The following is a 25,057-nucleotide window of genomic DNA, read 5'->3' as shown; positions in this document are numbered from 1 at the left end:
GAATGCACAGCGCCACCTCGTCTATAACCCCGCCTCCCAGCACAGGAGCTCAGTTTGTCAGTTGGTGCTGCAGTAAGCAGGCACTTAACAGAGGGGCTGCTCCAAGCAGCCCTAAGAAAAGCTTTTTATGAGGTAAAAAGTGAAGACTTCAAGGGCAGCAGCGGTGGTGAATGTATTCTGACATTCTCTGCTGCAGCTCCAGCTCTCCTCAGCGGCGCTGTACACTCCCGAGCCCTGGTTGCCGGGTACCTACAGCGGAGGCTCCGGTTTACTTCACGTTAGGCACACACGGCTGGGGCTCTCCAGGATCGCGTGGCCGCGCTTCGGGAGGTGGTAAGTGGGTCCCGCTCGCGGGAACCGGTCTTTATCGCGATCTGGTGCGGTCAGTGGGAGGAGGGCCGCGCGCGCTGGCGGTGGACACTGTGGATACAGGCGATCCCACTAGATCACCAGGGCATGGGCGCAGGTCAGGTTTTCTCTTAAAACCGATTTTAATATCGTCCACAGTACCAGGTGGTTTTGCCAGCAAGGGGGATAAGGCTTAGACCTGAAGCCCCTCCCCCAGCCCCAGGGCGCCATTTCCAGCAAGTGTTCTCGCCCTGGAGCTGCATCTCTGTCTTTTCCTCACTCCCTGTCAGTGTCTGCGGCGCCATTACTCCTCAGCTCACTGTTCCTGGGACTGCTTGGGCAAATCCTCCTATGTAAAGCCGCCTGGTTGTCAGCGCTGTGCCTTTACATGACACTTAAGTATTCTACCTGCCTTTTTAGTCAGTGTTAGTTAAGAAAGAGTGCATTTAGTCAGGGGTTTATAGTACAATTACCCTGTGATATACATCCAGTTTCTTACTGTGTAGTGTTATATCTATTGACTATATAGCTGTGTAAGCTAGTCCAGTGCAGTATTATTGTCTGTAATAACCTCTGCATTGTACAAACTGTGACTATTTGTGTGTGCATTGATAGCTGAGTGGTGTCCATCTCGTGTCTTTCACTCAACTTGCTATCCCTATATTGTATAACCTGAGGGGGCTTGGTGCGTCAGGTGTTATTTAATATAGGATTTTACAAAGATATACTGTATTACGTATTTTTCTCTGTGATTTAGTCACCATATCTCTCCTTTATCTCTGCTGGTGCTGACTACACTGCGCAGGGGTTTGGGTTTAGGGATATAGTGCTGCTAATAATTGTACTGTGTTACCTCATACTGCAAGTTATATCATGTCTGCTTCTGAGGATAACGGTTCTAGGGCGGAACACACTGCTGGTGTTGCTGAAGCCACAGGCACATACGGGGAGAATATAGCAGCTGTGGGCTCTGGTTCTGGGGGCTCCTTGCCCCCCAGTGGGACTGTGGCAACGGAGGCACATACTGACCCTCCGTGGGCCGCTTTTTCCACGCTTCTGCATACGCTAGTTCATAAACTAACACCCCCTATGGGACCCCCAATGCCGGTACAACCGTATGTGGTCCCAGCAGCTAACCCGCCGTCGGCGGACGATTTATCTGCTCAATTAAAGAAGTTGAACCAGTCCCTGACTACTAAAAAGTCTGACCATCGCTCGCCTAAGTCCAAGAGGTCCTCTAAGCGAGCGCTCGTCTCCTCACAATCCACTGCTGTCACTGACACCTTGTCTGATAAAGACAGCACATACACTGACCCCACAGGTTCTGACTCAGATATGGCTGATGGGGAGGGTAGTTCACATGTGGATGTTCCTGATCTTTTGGAGGCTATTAAATTAATTCTGCAGATTATGGATGATCCCGAGCCATCCGTTCCTCCTAAGATACCAGATAGGTTCAAGCGTCAGAAGGTGATTAAACAAGTTTTACCTCACTCTGACCACCTAGTGCAGAGGTTCTCAAACTCGGTCCTCGGGGGCACACACAGTGCATGTTTTGCAGGTAACCCAGCAGGTGCACAGGTGTATTAATTACTCACTGACACATTTTAAAAGGTCCACAGGTGGAGCTAATTATTTCACTTGCGATTCTGTGAGGAGACCTGCAAAACATGCACTGTGTGTGCCCCCGAGGACCGAGTTTGAGAACCTCTGATCTAGTGGATATATGCGAGGAACCCTGGCAAAGTCCGGGTACGAAGTTTGTGCCTCAAAAGAAGATGCTGGCTCGCTATCCCCTCACGCCAGAGCTGTCTAAGAACTGGGAAACGCCTCCTCCAGTAGACTCACATGTGGCTAGGATGGTGGTTTCCTCAGCTCTACCTGTCACTACTGTCACGTCTCTAAAAGAGCCTACGGATAAACGTGTCGAGGGTTGTCTAAAAGCGATTTACACCCTCACGGGTGCTGCACAAAGGCCCACTATTGCAGCTACATGGGCGGTAGAGGCTATTGAAGCATGGGCCTTGGAGTTAGAGGCTGAAATCTCCTCTGACCATGCTAGACAATGCTTGTCATATATTGTCACAGCTTCTCGCTATATTAAAGAGACGGCTTCTGATGCCGGTATCCTAGCAGCCAAGGCCTCTACTACGTCAGTCCTGGCTCGCAGGATATTGTGGCTGAGATCCTGGTCTGTGGATCTGGACTCTAGAAAAACCCTGGAGGTATTCCCTTTCAAGGGGGATATTCTGTTTGGGGAGGACTTAAAAAAGATAGTGGCTGACTTGGCTACTGCCAAAACTGCCTGTCTGCCTAATACAGCTCCTTCTGTGTCGAAGGCCAAAGGCACGTCCTTTCGCCCCTTTCGTCCTTCAGGTAAAGCAAAAGGTCAGGCGTGCCATAAGCAGGCCCGCACTTCCAAACCTGGTAAGCCGAAGCCCAAAAGACCCTGGGCTGCCCGTCAGCCAGCAGCCAAGACCGATTAGCCTGCCGCATGACGGGGCGGGCCTCCCCCTGGGGGATTCCAGGGTGGGGGGCCGGCTTCTAGGGTATACCCAGGAATGGTTGAAGACCACTTCAGATGCCTGGGTACGGGAAGTCGTCACTCGAGGTTACGCCATAGCCTTCAAAAACCGACCCCCTCATCGATTTTGCCAGACAGACGTCCCGTCGGACCAGACAAAGGCAAACACTCTGCATTCAGTGGTACAGACCCTCCTGGATACAGGAGTCGTAGTACAGGTGCCTCTTGCTTAGAGGGGCAGGGGTACTATTCTCCGCTGTTTCTAGTCCCGAAACCGAATGGGTCCTCCCGGCCCATTCTCAACCTCAAGGCACTGAACAAGTTTGTGAAGGTTTCCAAGTTCCGTATGGAAACCCTTCGCTCTATAGTTCTGGCCTTGGAACCTGGGGACTACATGGTCTCCCTGGAATTACAGGATGCTTACCTGCATATTCCTATAGCAGTGTCACATCAACAATACCTGAGGTTCGCCATTGGCAACCTCCATTACCTGTTTCGGGCGTTACCTTTTGGTTTAACAACGGCACCGCGAGTCTTCACCAAAGTTATGGCGGTGATGACGGTGGTACTCCGCCGTCAAGGGGTCAGGATACTGACGTATCTGGACAACTTGTTAATCCTGGCAAATTCCCCAGATCTTCTCCTGCTTCATCTGGATATGACGGTCCGGTTTCTACAAGCCCACGGGTGGTTCATCAACTGGAAGAAATTCTCCCTGGTCCCTGCTCAGAGCATGGTGCATCTGGGAGCGCTGTTGGACACTCACAACCAGAGGTTGCTCTTGTCTCAGGAGAAAGTCCTGAAACTTCAGGACAGGATTCGTTGCTTCCTTTCTCGTCCGCAAGTGTCGATACATTCGGCAATGCAGGTGCTGGGCCTCATGGTGTCAGCATTCGACATGGTGGAGTATGCTCAATTCCATTCTCGCCCCCTCCAGAAGCTGATTCTAGCCAAGTGGGATGGCCTGCCTCACTGGATCAGGTCTCACATGATCTCTTTGACTCCGGAGGTCCGTCTGTCGCTGCTCTGGTGGCTCCTGGACCGACAATTGTGCAGAGGCCGTCCCTTCTGGATATCCAACTGGGTCCTGTTGACGACAGATGCCAGTCTAAGAGGTTGGGGCGCGGTGCTGGAGCAACACTCCCTTCAGGGTCGGTGGACCAAGGAGGAATCTCTCCTCTCGATCAACATTCTGGAATTGCGGGCGATCTTCAATGCGTTGAACCTAGCCCAGCATTTGATTCAGAACCGTCCTGTTCAAGTACAGTCGGACAACGCCACCACAGTGGCTTACATAAATCATCAAGGCGGCACTCGAAGCCGTTTGGCAATGAAGGAAGCCTCACGGATTCTACGTTGGGCAGAACGCCATCTACCGGAAATATCGGCAATATTCATTCCGGGAGTCCTGAATTGGGAAGCGGACTTTCTCAGTCGTCAGGACGTACATGCCGGCGAGTGTGGCCTCCATCCAGAAGTGTTTCAACTCCTCATGGAAAGGTGGGGTCTTCCAGATGTGGATCTGATGGCGTCTCGACACAATCACAAGGTTCCGGGCTTCGGAGCAAGGACAAGGGATCCTCAAACAGCATTCGTGGATGCGCTGGCAGTGCCGTGGAGGTTTTGGCTGCCGTACGTGTTCCCTCCGGTGTCAATCCTGCCCAGGGTAATTCGGAAGTTCAAGCAAGAAAAAGGAAATCTGCTTCTCATAGCTCCGGTGTGGCCCAGACGGCACTGGTTCTCAGACCTGCAAGGCCTATCATCAGAGCGTCCACTTCTACTTCCACAATGCCCATACCTCCTCGTTCAGGGCCCCTGTGTCTACCAGGACCTAGCCCGGCTGTCTTTGACGGCGTGGCTCTTGAAGCTTCCGTCTTAAGATCTAAGGGTTTTTCTGAGGCGGTCATTAAAACTATGTTGCGGGCCCGGAAACCGGCCTCTGCTCGGATTTACCATCGGGTCTGGCATTCCCACTTTGTTTGGTGCGCATCTAACCATTATGACGCTTCCAAGTTTAGTACAGCCAAACTTTTGGCTTTTCTACAACAGTGCCTAGATTTAGGCCTGCGTCTGGTCTCCCTCAAGGTTCATATTTCTGCCTTGTTGGTGTGGTTTCAGAGAAAAATTGCGACTTTACCTGATGTTCATACTTTCACTCAGGGTGTGTTGCGTATCCAACCTCCCTATGTCCCGCCTGTGGCTTCTTGGGACTTGTCGGTGGTTTTGGAGGCGTTGCAGGAGCCTCCATTTGAACCTCTTGGTTCAAGCTGACCTTAAGTGGCTTTCCCTTAAGGTGGTGTTCTTGCTGGCTATTACCTCTGCTAGAAGAGTGTCGGATTTGGGTGCCTTGTCTTGTAGTTCCCCATATCTGATTTTTCACCGTGACCGGGCGGTTCTTAGGACTCGTCCCGGATATTTACCTAAGGTGGTTTCTTTGTTCCACCTTAATCAGGAGATTGTGGTTCCAGCTTTTGTCTCTCCTGATTTGTCACCCAAAGAGCGGTATCTATGTGAAGAGAACTGCTTCTATTCGAAAGTCTGATTCTCTCTTAGTTTTGTTTGGATTTCACAAACGTGGCTGGCCTGCTCACAAGCAGACCCTGGCTAGGTGGATTAGAATGGTGATTGCGCATGCCTATGTGAAGGCTGGTCTGTCAGTTCCTGTTCACATTACGGCCCATTCTACTCGGTCTTTTGGACCTTCTTGGGCGGCCCAACATGGTGCGACCCTTGACCAATTGTGCAAGGCGGCTACGTGGTCCTCCGGGAACACGTTCATAAGGTTCTATGCCTTCGATACTGCCGCTTCCCAGGATGCTTCCTTTGGACGCCGGGTTCTTGTGCCCGCTACAGTGTGTCCCCTCCCATAAGGAACTGCTTTAGGACATCACCATTGTCCAGACTTGTGGAGCCCAGTGTACCCCACAGCAGAAAACGAGTTTTATGGTAAGAACTTACCCTTGTTAAAACTCTTTGTGCGAGGTACACTGGGCTCCACAAGGTGCCCACCCTGACTCACTTGGCTTCTTTGGGTTGATATGGCATTAGCCGCTGACACTTCTCTTGTCGTGAGAGTGTGGTGTATGTGGCTACTAACCGTTGTCGTCTCTTTTCCTGCTACTGCATTGGGCTGGTTAACTAAACTGAGCTCCTGTGCTGGGAGGCGGGGTTATAGAGGAGGTGGCGCTGTGCATTCTGGGAACAGTCAAAGCTTTGAGCCTGTTGATGCCTCGGATCAAGATCCTACTCTACACCCCATTGTCCAGACTTGTGGAGCCCAGTGTACCTCGCAGAAAGAGTTTTAACAAGGGTAAGTTCTTACCATAAAACTTGTTATTATTATTTATTACCAGTTATTTATATAGCTCACACATATTCTGCAGCGCTTTTACAGAGAGTATTTGGCCATTCACATCAGTCCCTGCCCCAGTGGAGCTTACAATCTATTTTCTCTACCACATGTACACCGCACACATTCACGCTAGGGTAAATTTTTGTTGTGATCCAATTACCCTTCTAGTAGATTATGGGAGGAAACTAGAGTACCCGGAGGAAACCCACGCAAGTACGTGGAGAATATACAAACTCCACACAGTTAGGGCCATTTTGGGAATCAAACCCATGACCTCAGTGCTGTGAGGCAGTAATGCTAACCATTACACCATCCGTACTGCCCCAATCTATCTATCTATCTATCTATCTATCTATCTATCTATCTATCTATCTCGGTATAGGGATAGGGAAAAAAATGACCAACGGTGTTTATGCTGCTATATTCTGAATTAGAAGGCAAAAAGGGTCCGGAGAATAAAATATTAATAAAAGATGGGGGATATTCTATGTGGATAAAAGCAAGCCCAGTTTTTTTAGGTAGAAGATAATAACAATATTTTCATTTAAATACATAGGTAGCAACATTTAAAAAGTCTACAGACCATAAAAAGATGCATATTGGACTATAAAAAATGGTACATAAGATACATAAAAACGTATAAGACCATTACATTACTAAAAAACAGTGAAATCTAAAAATAAGAGTTTTTTGAGCTTATCTTAGTATATGGAGCATATGGAGATACCTCACTTTTGTCTAACCAATTGCTAACCCAAGTGCATATTTTGTTTCCTAGCCCATACATGTTACGCCAGGTAGAGCCTCTTATGCACATTATTCTAGGTAGAGCCACTTACACACATTACGCCAGGTATATCCCCTTATACATGTTATGCCAGTTTGAGCCCCTTATACACATTATGCCAGGTAAAGCCCTTATACACTTAGGGTGTAGTGTAGTGTAGTGTACTGCAGTGGCCTCATAAGTGGGGGAAGGGAGTGTGGGCCACACCCGGATGTCACACTCAGAGGTGGTGACACCAAAATACAAGCACTTCCTCATGACAGGAGCTGGGTGCTGCAGTGTGATATTGTCTTGCAGCACACGGCTCCTGTCATAGTTGAGGAGCCAACAGCGCAGACTGTCTCCGGGGAAAGCTCAACACAGCACGCCCTCGGAGTGATGATCTCAGGTTCCCCGTGAGGCCACACCCCTTTATATACAACCACACCCCCTTTATCACCCCCCTTTTTACCGTGCGAAAGCCTGCAGCATACGGGGAGATCTAGGGTGTACACCAGGTGTCACCAGTCCAAGTGACGCCTCTAATTATTGCGATATTGTTGCAACCACTACTCAGAATAAAAGGTTCACAATATATGTATTAATTTATGAACACAGAGATTCAGAGATATATGGAAATTCAATGCTGCTTGTAAGTAGCTTTGAATTTCTTTCCAATTTAAATGAGGGATATGTAGGAGACGTCTCAGTAGAGGAGGCGCCTCCTGCATGTAACTGTGATCCCAGCACTGCATCAGAAATTGCAAGCTATGATTCAACATTGCGACCATCGGTCGTGATGTTAAATGCAGATGGCCAGCTGAGTAAGCCTCAACTTATACAGCTGGCCAATGGAAGCAGGGGCTGCGAGGCCAAGAAGTCTGCATGGTGACACACAAACCCTTTGCACTAACCTCCCAGAATATGGTGGTGACACCCTCCCATTTTCAAGAATGCAGGCCTCCCACAGCCCCCTGTTGACCTTTTGTACCTGTCGACCTTACCCACAGTAAACCTTTTCCCTGTTGACTTATTGACCCTAAACAAAAAGGAAGGGGGGGTTATTGTTGCATGCTGGTTCCTGTAGTGCTACTTGGAGATCCCAGGGGGGGCTCCTAGGTACGCTAGATGAGGCCTTACAATAGACAATTACATCGCCCTAAGTGAGTACTTTTATCATGCAGTATAGGGACTGTCAGTAATCAGAGAAGCCTTGAAGCAGCTCGGCAGCTTACCATATATTTGCAAAAGCTTGTAACAAATATCTCCTAATTTTCTATTACTATATAGTTTTCAAGTATTGTTGCAAGTACTATTTAGTGTGCAGGGGGATACCTGGGGGGAAAAAGCACTCCCCCTCTCCATTTTTATTTACGGTTTGCTGGGACCCCTCCCTTTCATGCTCCTGATAAGCAGAGCTGGCCCTAACCAATATGATGCCCTAGGCAAGATTTTGGCCGGTGCCCCCTAGCACTGCCACTAGTTCTGCAGGAGATGCCTGGCATGAGTCTGCTGGCAGATCTAACGTCGGGCGCCTTTTGTTTATAAAAATGCATCTTATTTGCATTACTATGTGGCTAGGATGCAGAAGCAGCTTCTGCTGATTAAAATGATATTCAGCATGCTTATATTCTGTGTGCGACTGTGGCTGTATCTGCATACGAAATGCTACATTACAGTGATTTCCAGGAATACACTGCAGCGTAGCATTTCGTATGCAGATACAGCCGCAGTCACACACAGAATATAGGCATGCCGCATATCATTTTAATCATCAGAACCTGCTGGTGCCCCTAAGCATACCAAATGCCCTAGGCATTTGCCTAGTTTGCCTATGCCTAAGGCCGGCTCTGCTGATAAGTGCTGCCAGATTGATTGAGCAGCTTCCAGTGTGTTGACCTTTTGACCCTGTCAATCTTTTGACCCTGTCGATCTAACGCATGTCGATCATAGGGGGTCGAACTAATGACTCTTTCGAAGCAGTGTAGATCTTCTATACCACACCCTGATAATTGTAACTCCAAAACAAAATAAATATTTTCTCACATTCGTTGATGATCGCTCAAAGTTCCTCACACTTTACCTGCTGCACAGTAAGGAAAAAGTCTCAGAAAAACTTTGAGAATAATTTTCTTAAGTAAAGAACAAGTTTGGACATTTTCCCAAAACACTTTGGGCCTGATTCAGAGATGGACACATGCCGATTTTGTATACAGTGGAACAATTGTTTTGCCACTGCACATGTGTCTAAATTGCACATGTACACTGTATGTGCCGCGATGGTCTTGTATTGACGGTCACAGGGAGGATTTATTTGCAAAGTGATTGACAGTCAGGCGTTTGTGGGAGGTAACAGGGGGGTGGTGACTTAAAGGTGTGTTACACCATTTTGGGGGCGTTTCACAGCTTGCGACTGTGATCCCATTCACACATAGTTGCCTACCCTATAGCATTCTGCAGAAGAAGCAGCAATTTCCCTGACTCCGTGAATAGACCAGCAAGCTCCCTGATTGCACCTTACCCCCATTATTCAGCTGTTTACTGGGGAGAAGCAATCATGACAACCTGCAGAACGGGATCTGGTTAGAATACTGGCGTTCGGAATGCTGACAGGCGGAATCCTGACACTGGTCAGAATGCGGATGCTGGGATCCCGTCATAGGGGTAAATTTACTAAGGTCCCGATTTTGACCGAGATGCCGTTTTTTCATCAAAGTGTCATCTCGGTAATTTACTAAACTCAAATCACGGCAGTGATGAGGGCATTCGTAATATTTGGAAGTCCTAGGAAAAAAATCACGAATGTATACACCATCGGTCAAAACGCGGCTGTTTAAGTATGAATCTCGGTCATTTACTAAGAAGTGCAAAGCAAAAAAAAACAAAACACTGCCGTGAAAAATTACAACTCGTAAAAAAGTGCTTAAAAAAAACAGACCTACTTTTTTTATTTGTGATTGGATAGGCATGCACGGATCCATGAGATCCGTGCATGTATATCAGTGGGAAGGGGTGGGAAAGTGATGATTTTTTTAAAAAAAATTGCGTGGGGTCCCCCCTCCTAAGCATAACCAGCCTCGGGCTCTTTGAGCCGATCCTGGTTGCAAAAATATGGGGAAAAAAATGACAGGGGTTCCCCCATATTTAAGCAACCAGCATCGGGCTCTGCGCCTGGTCCTGGTTCCAAAAATACGGGGGACAAAAAGAGTAGGGGTCCCCCGTATTTCTAAAACCAGCACCGGGCTCCACTAGCTGGACAGATAATGCCACAGCCGGGGGTCACTTTGATATAGTGCCCTGCGGCCGTGGCATCAAAAATCCAACTAGTCACCCCTGGCCGGGGTACCCTGGGGGAGTGGGGACCCCTTTAATCAAGGGGTCCCCCCTCCCTAGCCACCCAAGGGCCAGGGGTGAAGCCCGAGGCTGTCCCCCCCATCCAATAGGCTGCGGATGGGGAGGCTGATAGCCTTTTGTGATAATGAAAAGATATTGTTTTTAGTAGCAGTACTACAAGGCCCAGCAAGCCTCCCCCGCATGCTGGTACTTGGAGAACCACAAGTACCAGCATGCGGCGGAAAACGGGCCCGCTGGTACCTGTAGTACTACTACTAAAAAAATACCCAAAAAAAGACAAGACACACACACCGTGAAAGTAAAGATTTATTACATACATGTACACAAACATACATACATACTTACCTTATGTTCACACGAGGGTCTGTCCTCTTCTCCAGTAGAATCCAAGGGGTACCTGTTGAATAAATTCTACTCACCAGATCCCGGGTCCCAGGGTCCTCGGTGCAGCCAACCATTTGTAATCCAGGTACTTGCATAAAATAACAAAACGGAAAGCCGAGCCACGAACTGAAAGGGGCCCCATGTTTTCACATGGGACTCCTTTCCCCGAATGCCAGAAACCCACTCTGACTTCTGTCTAAGTGGGTTTCTTCAGCCAATCAGGGAACACCACGTTGTGGCACTCTCCTGATCGGCTGTGTGCTCCTGTACTGACTGACAGGCAGCACGCGGCAGTGTTACAATGTAGCGCCTATGCGCTCCATTGTAACCAATGGTGGGAACTTTCTGCTCAGCGGTGACGTCACTTTAGGTCAACCGCAGGGCAGAAAGTTCCCACCATTGGTTACAATGGAGCGCATAGGCGCTACATTGTAACACTGCCGTGTGCCGCCTGTCAGACAGTACAGGAGCACACAGCCGATCAGAAGAGTGCTACAACGTAGCGCTCCCTGATTGGCTGAAGAAACCCACTTAGACAGAAGTCAGAGTGGGTTTCTGGCATTCGGGGAAAGGAGTCCCATGTGAAAACATGGGGCCCCTTTCAGTTCGTGGCTCGGCTTTCCGTTTTCTTATTTTATGCAAGTACCTGGATTACAAATGGTTGGCTGCCCCGAGGACCCTGGGACCCGGGATCTGGTGAGTAGAATTTATTCAACAGGTACCCCTTGGATTCTACTGGAGAAGAGGACAGACCCTCGTGTGAACATAAGGTAAGTATGTATGTATGTTTGTGTGCATGTATGTAATAAATCTTTACTTTCACGGTGTGTGTCTTGTCTTTTTTTGGGTATTTTTTTAGTAGTAGTACTACAGGTACCAGCGGGCCCGTTTTTCCGCCGCATGCTGGTACTTGTGGTTCTCCAAGTACCAGCATGCGGGGGAGGCTTGCTGGGCCTTGTAGTACTGCTACTAAAAACAATATATTTTCATTATCACAAAAGGCTATCAGCCTCCCCATCCGCAGCCCATTGGATGGGGGGGGACAGCCTCGGGCTTCACCCCTGGCCCTTGGGTGGCTAGGGGGGGGGGGACCCCTTGATTGAAGGGGTCCCCACTCCCCCAGGGTACCCCGGCCAGGGGTGACTAGTTGGATTTTTGATGCCACGGCCGCAGGGCACTATATCAAAGTGACCCCCGGCTGTGGCATTATCTGTCCAGCTAGTGGAGCCCGGTGCTGGTTTTAGATATACGGGGGACCCCTACTCTTTTTGTCCCCCGTATTTTTGGAACCAGGACCAGGCGCAGAGCCCGATGCTGGTTGCTTAAATATGGGGGAACCCCTGTCATTTTTTCCCCCATATTTTTGCAACCAGGATCGGCTCAAAGAGCCCGAGGCTGGTTATGCTTAGGAGGGGGGGACCCCACGCAATTTTTTTTGGGGATTTACAGTGTTTAATTTTAAAAAAAAAAAAAAAAAAAAATGAACCCCAGCACGGATCACACAGATCCGGCCGAGATTCATTGTAAAAAAGTCGGCAGTGTTTTGCTAATCACTGCCGTAAAAAACAGAAAAAAAAACACGAATGACATCGACATCGGAAAACCCGAAAAGGCTAAATACGGCAGCTTAGTAAATTAGACGTAATCAATTCAAAAAGTTGCAATTTTACACTGTCGATGTCATTCGTGATTGAACTTTGACCTGAAACGGGAAAATACGAATCTTAGTAAATTTACCCCATAGATCAACATCCTGGTGCCAGAATACTGATTGCATCCTACACAACATTATGTTGTGCTCCTTAGGGTCAGGCCGCTGTGGTGGAGGGAAGTTAGGTTTAGGCTGTGAGGGGATGGTTAGGGTAAGGCTGTAGTGGGGTAGGGGGGGGGGGGTGTTAGGTGGTGAGGGTTAGCTACTTACCTTTCAGGTGTCAGATACTGTGCATCAGGATGATGCTGTCGGTACTCTGACTGCCTGCATCCCAAGTGTCGTGATTCCGATACTATCTCAGCAGAACAGCTTGAGTAAGAAGCTCAAAAATCAACTCTGTAGGAAGAGGAAAATTAATTAGAAGTTACTATTAAAGAGGGGAGATTTACTAGGTGCAACAAGAGTATACCAGCATCACCTAAGTGGTTATCTTATCTTGCTCTGACAGCATCGCAACCTGAACAAGAAGCCTGGAAAAAGTTGCAGAAACTGCGTACCCATAAAACAAAAAATGAATTAAATCTGCTGATAAAGAGAATCCAGACATGGGATCCTACAGTTACCTTCAGGACAACATGCAGTTCAATGTAAATGGGTGTTTAAGACCAAATGTGACTCTAAAGTTAAAGTTTATGGGTATGCACTCGCTCTGTCAGGTCAATGTGTTTATCAGAATGGCGGCACCCTTTGAATTAGTGATGAGCGGGTTCGGTTCCTCGGAAACCGAACCCCCCCGAACTTCACCCATTTTACACGGGTCCGAGGCATACTCGGATTCTCCCGTATGGCTCGGTTAACCCGAGCGCGCCCGAACGTCATCATCCCGCGGTCGGATTCTTGCAAGATTCGTATTCTATATAAGGAGCCGCGCGTCGCCGCCATTTTCACTCGTGCATTGGAAATGTTAGGGAGAGGACGTGGCTGGCGTCCTATCCGTTTATTAATGTTGCTGCAAATATTTGTGCTTATTGCTTAATTGTGGGGACTGGGGAGCAGCTGTATTATATAGGAGGAGTACAGTGCAGAGTTTTGCTGATCAGTGACCACCAGTTTTATCCATTCTCTGCCTGAAAAACGCTCCATAACTGTGCTCAGTGTGCTGCATATATCTGTGCTCACACTGCTTTATTGTGGGGACTGGGGACCAGCAGTATTATATAGGAGGAGTACAGTGCAGAGTTTTGCTGACAGTGACCACCAGTATATATAACAATACGGTACGGAAGGCCACTGCTCTACCTACCTCTGTGTCGTCAAGTATACTATCCATCTAGATTCTATACCTGTGGTGCATTTTAGTTTTGCAGTTTGCTGACAGTGACCACCAGTATATATAGCAGTACGGTACGGAAGGCCACTGCTCTACCTACCTCTGTGTCGTCAAGTATACTATCCATCCATACCTGTGGTGCATTTCAGTTGTGCGCAGTATATATAGTAGTAGGCCATTGCTATTGATACTGGCATATAATTCCACATATTAAAAAATGGAGAACAAAAATGTGGAGGTTAAAATAGGGAAAGATCAAGATCCACCTCGTGCTGAAGCTGCTGCCACTAGTCATGGCGAGACGATGAAATGCCATCAACGTCGTCTGCCAAGGCCGATGCCCAATGTCATAGTAGAGAGCATGTAAAATCCAAAAAACAAAAGTTCAGTAAAATGACCCAAAAATCAAAATTGAAAGCGTCTGATGAGAAGCGTAAACTTGCCAATATGCCATTTACGACACGGAGTGGCTAGGAACGGCTGAGGCCCTGGCCTATGTTCATGGCTAGTGGTTCGGATTCACATGAGGATGGAAGCACTCATCCTCTTGCTAGAAAAATTAAAAGACTAAAGCTGGCAAAAGCACAGCAAAGAACTGTGCATTCTTCTAAATCACAAATCCCCAAGGAGAGTCCAATTGTGTCGGTTGCGATGCCTGACCTTCCCAACACTGGACGGGAAGAGCTTGCGCCTTCCACCATTTGCACGCCCCCTGCAAGTGCTGGAAGGAGCACCCGCAGTCCAGTTCCTGATAGTCAAATTGAAGATGTCACTGTTGAAGTACACCAGGATGAGGATATGGGTGTTGCTGGCGCTGGGGAGGAAATTGACAAGGAGGATTCTGATGGTGATGTGGTTTGTTTAAGTCAGGCACCCGGGGAGACACCTGTTGTCCGTGGGACGAATATGGCCATTGACATGCCTGGTCAAAATACAAAAAAAATCACCTCTTCGGTGTGGAATTATTTCAACACAAATGCGGACAACAGGTGTCAAGCCGTGTGTTGCCTTTGTCAAGCTGTAATAAGTAGGGGTAAGGACGTTAACCACCTAGGAACATCCTCCCTTATACGTCACCTGGACCGCATTCATCAGAAGTCAGTGACAAGTTCAAAAACTTTGGATGACAGCGGAAGCAGTCCACTGACCACTAAATCCCTTCCTCTTGTAACCAAGCTCCTGCAAACCACACCACCAACTCCCTCAGTGTCAATTTCCACCTTACACAGGAAAGCCAATAGTCCTGCAGGCCATGTCACTGGCAAGTCTGACGAGTCCTCTCCTGCCTGGTATTCCTCCGATGCATCCTTGAGTGTAATGCCTACTGCTGCTGGCGCTGCTGTTGTTGCTGCTGGGAGTCGATCGTCATCCCAGAGGGGAAGTCGGAAGACCACTTGTACTACTTCCAGTAAGCAATTGACTGTCCAACAGTCCTTTGCGAGGAAGATGAAATATCACAGCAGTCATCCTGCTGCAAAGCGGATAACTCAGGTCTTGCCAGCATGGGTAGTGAGAAATGTGTGTCCGGTATCCACCGTTAATTCACAGGCAACTAGAGACTTGATTGAGGTACTGTGTCCCCGGTACCAAATACCATCTAGGTTCCATTTCTCTAGGCAGGCGATACCGAAAATGTACACAGACGTCAGAAAAAGAGTCACCAGTGTCCTAAAAAATGCAGTTGTACCCAATGTCCACTTAACCACGGACATGTGAACAAGTGGAGCAGGGCAGACTGAGGACTATATGACTGTGACAGCCCACTGGGTAGATGTATTGCCTCCCGCAGCAAGAACAGCAGTGGCGGCACCAGTAGCAGCATCTCGCAAACGCCAACTCGTTCCTAGGCAGGCTACGCTTTGTATCACCGCTTTCCAGAAGAGGCACACAGCTGACAACCTCTTACGGAAACTGAGGAACATCATCGCAGAATGGCTTACCCCAATTGGACTCTCCTGGGGATTTGTGACATCGGACAACGCCACCAATATTGTGCGTGCATTACATCTGGGCAAATTCCAGCACGTCCCATGTTTTGCACATACATTGAATTTGGTGGTGCAGAATTATTTAAAAAACGACAGGGGCGTGCAAGAGATGCTGTCGGTGGCCCAAAGAATTGCGGGCCACTTTCGGCATTCAGCCACCGTGTGCCGAAGACTGAAGCACCAGCAAACAGTCCTGAACCTGCCCTGCCATCATCTGAAGCAAGAGGTGGTAACGAGGTGGAATTCAACCCTCTATATGCTTCAGAGGATGGAGGAGCAGCAAAAGGCCATTCAAGCCTATACATCTGCCCACGATATAGGCAAAGGAGGGGGAATGCACCTGACTCAAGCGCAGTGGAGAATGATTTCAACGTTGTGCAAGGTTCTGCAACCCTTTGAACTTGCCACACGTGAAGTCAGTTCAGACACTGCCAGCTTGAGTCAGGTCATTCCCCTCATCAGGCTTTTGCAGAAGCAGCTGGAGCCATTGAAGGAGGAGCTAAAACAGAGTGATTCCGCTAGGCATGTGGGACTTGTGGATGGAGCCCTTAATTTGCTTAACCAGGATTCACGGGTGGTCAATCTGTTGAAATCAGAGCACTACATTTTGGCCACCGTGCTCGATCCTAGATTTAAAACCTACGTTGTATCTCTCTTTCCAGCAGACACAAGTCTGCAGAGGTTCAAAGACCTGCTGGTGAGAAAATTGTCAAGTCAAGCGGAACGTGACCCATCAACAGCTCCTCCTTCACATTCTCCCGCAACTGGGGGTGCGAGGAAAAGGCTAAGAATTCCGAGCCCACCCGCTGGCGGTGATGCAGAGCAGTCTGGAGCGAGTGCTGACATCTGGTCCGGACTAAAGGACCTGCCAACGATTACTGACATGTCGTCTACTGTCACTGCATATGATTCTGTCACCATTGAAAGAATGGTGGAGGATTATATGAGTGACCGCATCCAAGTAGGCACGTCAGACAGTCCGTACGTATACTGGCAGGAAAAAGAGGCAATTTGGAGGCCCTTGCACAAACTATCTTTATTCTACCTAAGTTGCCCTCCCTCCAGTGTGTACTCCGAAAGAGTGTTTAGTGCAGCCGCTCACCTTGTCAGCAATTGGCGTACAAAGTTACTTCCAGAAAATGTGGAGAAGATGATGTTCATCAAAATGAATTATAATCAATACCTCCATGGAGACATTCACCAGCAATTGCCTCCAGAAAGTACACAGGGATCTGAGATGGTGGATTCCAGTGGGGACGAATTAATAATCTGTGAGGAGGGGGATGTACACAGTGAAAGGGGTGAGGAATCGGAGGATGATGATGAGGTGGACATCTTGACTCTGTAGAGCCAGTTTGTACTAGGAGAGATCGATTGCTTCTTTTTTGGTGGTGGCCCAAACCAACCAGTCATTTCAGTCACAGTCGTGTGGCAGACACTGTCGCTGAAATGATGGGTTCGTTAAAGTGTGCATGTCCTGTTTATACAACATAAGGGTGGGTGGGAGGGCCCAAGGACAATTCCATCTTGCACCTCTTTTTTCTTTCATTTTTCTTTGCATCATGTGCTGATTGGGGTATTTTTTTAAGTGCCATCCTGTCTGACACTGCAGTGCCACTCCTAGATGGGCCAGGTGTTTGAGTCGGCCACTTGTGTCGCTTAGCTTAGTCACACAGCGACCTTGGTGCGCCTCTTTTTTTCTTTGCATCATGTGCTGTTTGGGGACAATTTTTTTTAAGTGCCATCCTGTCTGACACTGCAGTGCCACTCAGAGATGGGCCAGGTGTTTGTGTCGGCCACTTGTGTCGCTTAGCTTAGTCACACAGCGACCTTGGTGTGCCTCTTTTTTTCTTTGCATCATGTGCTGTTTGGGGACAATTTTTTTGAAGTGCCATCCTGTCTGACACTGCAGTTCCACTCCTAGATGGGCCAGGTGTTTGTGTCGGCCACTTGTGTCGCTTAGCTTAGTCACACAGCGACCTTGGTGCGCCTCTTTTTTTTCTTTGCATCATGTGCTGTTTGGGGACTATTTTTTTGAAGTGCCATCCTGTCTGACACTGCAGTGCCACTCCTAGATGGGCCAGGTGTTTGTGTCGGCCACTTGTGTCGCTTAGCTTAGTCACACAGCGACCTTGGTGCGCCTCTTTTTTTCTTTGCATCATGTGCTGTTTGGGGACTATTTTTTTGAAGTGCCATCCTGCCTGACACTGCAGTGCCACTCCTAGATGGGCCAGGTGTTTGTGTCGGCCACTTGTGTCGCTTAGCTTAGCCATCCAGCGACCTCGGTGCAAATTTTAGGACTAAAAATAATATTGTGAGGTGTGAGGTGTTCAGAATAGACTGAAAATGAGTGTAAATTATGGTTATTGAGGTTAATAATACTATGGGATCAATATGACCCCCAAATTCTATGATTTAAGCTGTTTTTGAGGGTTTTTTGTAAAAAAAACACCCGAATCCAAAACACACCCGAATCCGACAAAAAATTTTCAGGGAGGTTTTGTCAAAACGCGTCAGAATCCAAAACACGGCTGCGGAACCGAATCCAAAACCAAAACACAAACCCGAAAAATTTCCGGTGCACATCTCTACTTTGAATAGTCTGTACCTAGTTTTACACCTAGAAAGTGTCAGAGATCATCTGTGCTTCATTTTTGAGCATAGCTATCTTACTGTACATGAAATAATTCAATATTCCGTTGTCAGAGAGACACTTTGCGGGACTGCAAACCGCAAGCTAGTGACTTTATTAAATCAAGTATTGCTAATTTTTTCCTTAAACCTGGGTGACTAATAACACTTTTCTTTTATTCTTCAGGGGCGGAATGGGATTGAAAACCAGCCTGGGAAATTTCTGGAAGCAGCCCTAATGGAGGCAGGGTCTGTTGAGGGGGTGGGGCTTTTTTATTTTTCATATTAATATTATTCTCATTATCTTTACTCTTCATCCTTTAGTTTTTACACTTCTCTTTTTATTTTTTGTTTCCATCAAATTTTTTCTTTTCACGCTCTCATACCACATACTCACACTATTTCACACAGCACGCAGGTCCTCATCACTCCATAACACAGCACACTCAGGTCACCATCCCTCCTCCATATCACACCGCACTCAGGTCCCCATCACTCCATATCACTCCGCACGCAGGCCCCGTCCCTCCTTCATATCACACCGCACACAGGCCCCCGTTCCTCCTACATATCACACAGCACGCCGGTCTCCATTCCTCCTCCATATCACACCGCATGCAGGTCCCTGTCCCTCCATATCACACCGCACCCAGGCCCGCGTTCCTCCTCCATATCACAACGCGCACAGGCCCCTTCCCTCCTCCATATCACACCGCACACAGGTCCCCGTTCCTCCTCCATATCACACCGCACACAGGTCCCCGTTCCTCCTCCATATCACACCGCACACAGGTGCCCGTTCCTCCTCCATATCACACCGCAGTGACCGCACACAGGTCCCCGTTCCTCCTTCATATCACACCGCGTACAGGCCCTGTTCCTCCTTCATATCACACCGCACACAGGTCCCCGTTCCTCCTCCATATCACACCGCACACAGGTCCCTGTTCCTTCTCCATATCAAACTGCATGCAGATCCCTGTCCCTCCATATCACACCGCACCCAGGCCCGCGTTCCTCCTCCATATCACACCACACACAGGTCCCTGTTCCTCCTCCATATCACACCGCATGCAGGTCCCCATTCCTCCTTCATATCACACCGCACACAGGTCCCCGTCCCTCCTCCATACTATACCACATGCAGGTCCCCATCCCTCCATATCACACCGCACGCAGGTCCCCATCGCTCCATATCATAGCGCACGCCAGTCCCCGTTCCTCCTCCTTTTCACACCGCACACAGGTCCCTGTCCCTTCCATATCGCATCACACACAGGTCCCATCCCTCCATATCACACCGCACGCAGGTCCCTATCGCTCCATATCATACCGCACGCCAGTCCCCGTTCCTCTTCCATATCACACGGCTCGCAGGTCCCCATTGCTCCATATCATACCACACGCCAGTTCCCGTTCCTCCTCCATATCACACCGCCCGCAGGTCCCTCTCCCTTCCATATCGCATAACACGCAGGTCCCTGTCCCTCCATATCACACCGAACGCAGGTCCCTGTCCCTTCATATCACACCCAGCGCACAGGTCCCCATCGCGTTCTCCATATCACACCGCACACAGGTCCCCGTCGCCACATCCATATCATACTGCATGCAGGTCCCCGTCCCTTCATATCACACTGCAGGCAGGACCCCGTCCCTCCACATCACACCGCACGCAGGTCTCCGTCCCTCCATATCACACTGCACGCAGGACCCCGTCCCTTCATATCACACTGCACGCAGGACCCCGTCCCTTCATATCACACTGCACGCAGGACCCCGTCCCTTCATATCACACTGCACGCAGGACCCCGTCCCTTCATATCACACTGCACGCAGGACCCCGTCCCTTCATATCGCACCGCACACAGTTTGGAGCTTCACCTTTCCTTTTGGTCCCTTTATTCTAATTTCTTAAGTCTTCCTTTTTTTTCTGTCATATCTCACGTTTTGTCGCAAAACATATTGTAAATGTCCTTTCTAATCCCTCACTTAGAGCTTCTTACTTTTTCTCAATCACCTACTTTTCTATGCTGTCTCAGCCTTACCTTTTCTTTCACTCCATTCATTCTTTACCCACATTCCTCTCTTTACTCTCCCTCATCCTCGTACCTTACTGTACTGCATGTTTCTTGCATTATCTTACTCTTATTTCTCTATTACAGTACCTCAGGCTCTCTTCCTGCTTCTGTAGCCTATCTTTCACATTATGCAGCAGTGCCGAGTGCTGGCCCTGCCCCCTGAACGATGTCATGCAGGGAGCGGGGCTTGTACAGTAGTTCAAGGAAGTGCCGCTCACTCAGTGCTCAGCTCACGGACACGGACTCAGAAGCTGCACAGGCTGGGCTGCAGGGGGCCGTTTCCAAATGCTGTCCGATCGAAGCTGAACGATCATGGCAACCAGCCCGGAGGAGGGGGAAGGCAGCCCACTGAGGAGGTAGCAGACCGGCTAACCAGGATATGGCATGGTCTCTCAGCCTCCCAATCAGCCCCTGTTATTATTATATGTTGAACTCACTTACTGTATGTTAGTAAACACATATCCACAATACAATTAGGCTCTCTGTACTAAGGGGGTCATTCTGAGTTGTTCGCTCGTTGCCGATTTTCGCTATGCTGCGATTTGTTGCTAACTGCGCATGCGCATGGTATGCAGAGCGCATGCGCTAAGTTATTTAACACAAAACTTAGTAGATTTGCTGGTGTTCGAACGACGATATTCAGTCGCACTGCTGATCGGTGAATGAGTGACAGGAAAGGGGCGTTTCTGGGTGGTAACTGAGCGTTTTCTGGGAGTGTGCTAAAAACCGCAGGCGTGTCAGGAAAAAACGCGGGAGTGTCTGGAGAAACGGGGGAGTGGCTGGCCAAACGCAGGGCGTGTTTGTGACGTCAAACCAGGAACTAAACGGACTGAGCTGATCGCAATCTGTGAGTAGGTTTGGAGCTACTTAGAAACTGCAGAATTATTTAGTAGCAGTTTTGCTAATCTTTCGTTTGCAATTCTGCTATGCTAAGATACACTCCCAAAGGGCGGCGGCCTAGCGTGTGCAATGCTGCTAAAAGCAGCTAGCGAGCGAACAACTCGGAATAACCCCCTAAAACAACATTGCCCTTTTGCTTTTATCAAACATTTCAAGAAACATTGAAGAGAAAATAGAACTTAAGTGTGAATGTTATCTTTTTTCCATGGAAACCTGCAAAAGAAAAAAGCAAGAGAGATATGAAATGTTTTATGTAGCAGTGAAACAAGAAATTACCTTTGCTATCTGTAGTCTATTACAAGCTAGCTGGAGTGAAATAGAAGGATACTTGAAGCAGGCGCACACACTTGCTGAGCTGTCAAACTAATAGGTTTCTTATTATGCTCTCTATCGTCTTCTGCTTAAAGTACGGAGCTTCGATATAATCTCGCCGGGAGATACTGACCTACACTAGTGCAGTGCAAAAACATTGCTCTTGAAAGGTATGTCTTAGCATTGGATAGGGAGGCTTCTTTGACTTGGAGTTTTATGATGGAAATAAAAATAGTTACACATTTTACAAACAGAAATATTGTTTATGTGATATGTGTGACGTTATATATGGGGTATTTAATTATCTCCGACAATTTCGGAGCTTTCGAATTCACCCCCCTGCGTATTCAATTGCAGGCCGTTTTCGACAGTTTTAAGGCATTTTCGACAGTGTCTTTTCACTTTTTTTTTTTAGCGAAAAGTCATTGGCGAAAAGTGCCTCAAAATTGGTGAAAACAGTTTACCAGCGCAGGTGTGAAAACACATGGATTCGCCGGTCCACATGTTTTTCGCTCCTGCTGATTTTTTCGCCTAAGTGAAAAAATGGGCTTGCTATTGAATAGAACAAATCCCCTTTCGCCTAGGCCAAATAAACGGCCATAATTGACTACCTCAAATAATCTTTTATTTATGACGAACCAGAAAGTGTTTGCAGCATGAAACAAGGTGTAAACAAAGACATATCAGAATTACAAAGAATTAGTACAGTACATGGCATGCAAAGCAAAAACCTGTAGTTGAGAGACAACATAAGTAATGACAACAAGTAGGCAGAATATGAATGAATGGATGCAATTTAAAAAAAAAAAAAATCACATTTCAGACAGAAGTATTTTGCTTAAGTTATGGAAGACATAAATGCTGAACATGATAGTGATGCTGAATAAGATGCAAGGATGCAGCTAAAGCAAAACTCATAGACATGACAGGGACATTTGAGGATGACGGAGAAGGGACATACAGTATGTGAAACATAATGTACATGACCTTGTTCATGAAAGCTTGCATTCTAAAGGGAGGGAATGACAATAGACAATAGGTGTCACGATCCGGGTATCTGGACGCCATTATTTACCTTTCAGGTGTCTCCTGAGGCTGGCTCAGCGTCCTAGGCCCGGTTCCCAGCTGTGTTGCTAACATTCATATGTCACGTCTCATCTCTGCTGATCCGTGGATGTTGTCCTTTCAGTGCCCGGGCGGCTGGCGTGGCGTCACCTGCCGGCGGGTCTCGGGCATCGTCTTTGTATTCTCAATGCATTACAGGTTATGTGGCACTCTTCATCTACTGCGGCCGCGGCCGTCCGCGCTGGAGGTCTGAGACACAAGTCGGCATTCTCTGAGTTCACCGCCGCCAATACAGAGGAATCTCCGTGTGGTGTTACAAACAAGATTTCCCTCCACTGGCCGGTATGGGCGCAGCCATCTTAGTTCTAGTCACATAATTCTGTCCTTCAATCCATAGCTCCGCTGAAGTCTGCCTAATTGCTCATCCAATCCCTGCATACCTAAGGGTATAAAGGGATTGAGCCTGAACCAGGAAATCGTCAGTGCTTTGTTTGTCAAACCTTGTTCCAGTCTCTCTCTGCTGTGGTTGTTTCCATTCCAGGTTTCCAACTCCTGTTTCCAGACTCCACTAAGAGACCCGCACCAGCCGAACACCTTGCGGTGCAGCCTGACTCCACAGTCTCCTGTGTTTGCTCCAGTCTCCAACTACAGTATCACCTGCTTCCAGCAGTCAGCTTCCAGCAGTGGTCAGTTATCTTAAAGAGCCGGTGCTTTTCCAGTGGTTACCTGCACACCATCGGTTACCTGCATACCATCGGTACCTGCAAACCATCGGTTATTACATCTTCGCTCCCTAGTTTCACTTTACTATCTGGCTGGTTCCATCCAGCATCTACTCCATGTCTTAACACCTGGCTGGTTCTATCCAGCATCTCCAGCAGCTACTTCAACTATTCAACTACAGTGCTACCAGCTTCCAGTGAAACACCTGCTGGTGTGCTCCTTGGCTATACCTCATACTACGGACGGGTCTGGTAAGGACATTCTATCTCTGGGACATTAAGAACTGTACCTACTGCTACCAGTACCCTGTGGCCGTTGCCAACCCGTAGTTCTCCAGGAACTGTTTTTACCAAATCTACTGTATATCTTCATTGACTTATTACTGCTGTGATTACATGGAGTTCTGTTAATAAATACTTATTGACTTTTAATCCTGGTTGTCGTGGTCACGCCTTTGGGCAACCTTTCTACAACTTACTCGTATGTCCAGGGGTCTGATAAAACCTCAGAAGTTTAGCTTCACCCCAGTCCCTACAACTGAGGCTTCCTCCTGTCAGCTCAGGCCCTCAGTTGTGACAATAGGTATAATGGGGATAGATAAGGACTAGATTGTAAGTACTGAGCGGTGAGGAGGCCTAGTTGTTCGTGAGGACTAGATGGTGATGGGGACCAATTAACAGCATGGTGGTTGATTACAAAGGCATCAAATGCCAGTTCTTTCTGGTGGGAAAAGGCTCAGAGTTGGGAAAACACGGCCAGGTGCAGAGTCAGAATGATGCAGTTGCCAAGATTTATACATTGCCAGAGGGTCCACCAATGACCTGTATATGATGGCTGGTCAAGTAGCCAAGTTCCATAGCTTCCTGCATGTCCTGATCATTTAAAGCAGAACAGTATAAAGGCAAACTGGATGCATGCCCTTTTTGGCAGTGTTACAACTGCTAGCACATTGCCAAAAGCCTTGGATGCAGAGCAGAGGAATCCCAACCGGGCTCTTTGCAAGCAGAGTACAAAGCAAAGAGTTCCAGCAGATCAGCCAGGTCACCCATCCAAGCCACAGATTATGGGGAGCAGATGATCAGCAACTAGGGACCAAGGGCAGGGCCGGCTCCAGGCCTACTAGCACCCTGAGCGAGAAAATTTCAAAGCGCCCCCTCCCATACTGTTTGCACGCGCTCCTTGAAAAATGGGCGTGGCTTCCTGTGAAAGTGGGCGGGGCCTCACAACTTCATATTATCAAACTATAAAACGAGTTTTATGGTAAGAACTTACCTTTGTTAAAACTCTTTCTGCGAGGTACACTGGGCTCCACAAGGATAGACATAGGGGTGTAGAGTAGGATCTTGATCCGAGGCACCAACAGGCTCAAAAGGTTTGACTGTTCCCAAGATGCATAACTCTGCCTCCTCTATAACCCCGCCTCCCTGCACAGGAGCTCAGTTTCTAGTTAACCAGCCCAATGCAGTAGCAGGAAAAGAGACGACAACAGTTAGTAGCCACATACACCACACTCTCACGACAGGAGAAGTGTTAGCGGCTAATGCCATACCAACCCAAAGAAGCCAAGTGCGTCAGGCAGGGCGCTTTGTGGAGCCCAGTGTACCTCGCAGAAAGAGTTTTAACAAAGGTAAGTTCTTACCATAAAACT

At 48.2% G+C, this 25,057-nt stretch overlaps 1 long non-coding RNA gene across 1 annotated transcript; it reads left to right on the top strand.

The window, feature by feature from the left end:
* Positions 1-94: 94 nt before the first annotated feature.
* LOC134925525 (uncharacterized) lies at positions 95-21,834 on the top strand. The gene is made up of 3 exons (XR_010177527.1): positions 95-333; positions 18,516-18,577; positions 20,494-21,834. It is a non-coding gene; the product is annotated as an uncharacterized LOC134925525 (long non-coding RNA).
* Positions 21,835-25,057: the final 3,223 nt, after the last annotated feature.

This window comes from Pseudophryne corroboree, chromosome 1 (assembly GCF_028390025.1).
Source record: "Pseudophryne corroboree isolate aPseCor3 chromosome 1, aPseCor3.hap2, whole genome shotgun sequence".
Taxonomy (NCBI): domain Eukaryota; kingdom Metazoa; phylum Chordata; class Amphibia; order Anura; family Myobatrachidae; genus Pseudophryne; species Pseudophryne corroboree.
This window is presented reverse-complemented; position numbering and strand designations above follow the sequence as displayed.